At 36.3% G+C, this 689-nt stretch overlaps 1 protein-coding gene across 1 annotated transcript in view; it reads left to right on the plus strand.

Annotated features, from left to right (window-relative positions):
* The window catches only part of RARS2 (arginyl-tRNA synthetase 2, mitochondrial), a 60160-nt gene that overhangs the window by 1627 nt on the left and 57844 nt on the right, over positions 1-689 (plus strand). The gene's annotated exons all lie outside the window — the stretch shown is intronic.

Raw genomic sequence — 689 nt, forward strand, 5'->3', positions numbered from 1 at the left:
ACCTGTCCTAACCACTGCATACCAGGCATCTTTTGTTTCAAAAGGGAGAAAACCTGGTGTCCTATTTACTTCTTCAAGATTTTCAGTTAGCCCTCTTGTTCTAAGCCTATCAGTACCTCCGCTTTTAGAGGTACACGTACTTGTTTCCTGCGATTACTTTCTAGGTTCACAACCATTAATGGAGACGCATGCCGCTCTCCACCCCCCACAGACTTGGGCTTCTGATTTCTCTATTCTTCAAAGTTAGTACCACTATCCGTCTTTGAAATGTTTACCTCTCCCCAATAATCTTTGACTTTGGGGTTTATGTTCGTTTTATTTCATTACTTTCACTTTATATGGGTTTTAGGAAGAAGCAGCTATAATCTGATGTCAGTCTCCCATATGTTTTCAGCAGTTTACATATTGTAGCCCAATATCAGTTACTAGTATTTATCTAAAATTTTACTTTTAAATATGTTTAAGGAATTGCTACACTAAAAATATTTGCCCATAATATTCGATGTTTGCCACTTGCAGATTTGGGCTTTCATGTGAAGCTGTTTAATTTTTCCTTGGTAAGACTAAATGTTCTTATTGCACTCCGATTAGATATCCTTTTTTTTTTTTTTTTAAACATTTTATTAGGGGCTCATACAACTGTTATCCCAATCCATACACACATCAATTGTGTAAAGCGCATTTGTACA

Source organism: Echinops telfairi, unplaced genomic scaffold (genome assembly GCF_000313985.2).
Source record: "Echinops telfairi isolate 266 unplaced genomic scaffold, ASM31398v2 ScPeMD7_3533;HRSCAF=4204_0, whole genome shotgun sequence".
Classification (NCBI taxonomy): Eukaryota; Metazoa; Chordata; class Mammalia; order Afrosoricida; family Tenrecidae; genus Echinops; species Echinops telfairi.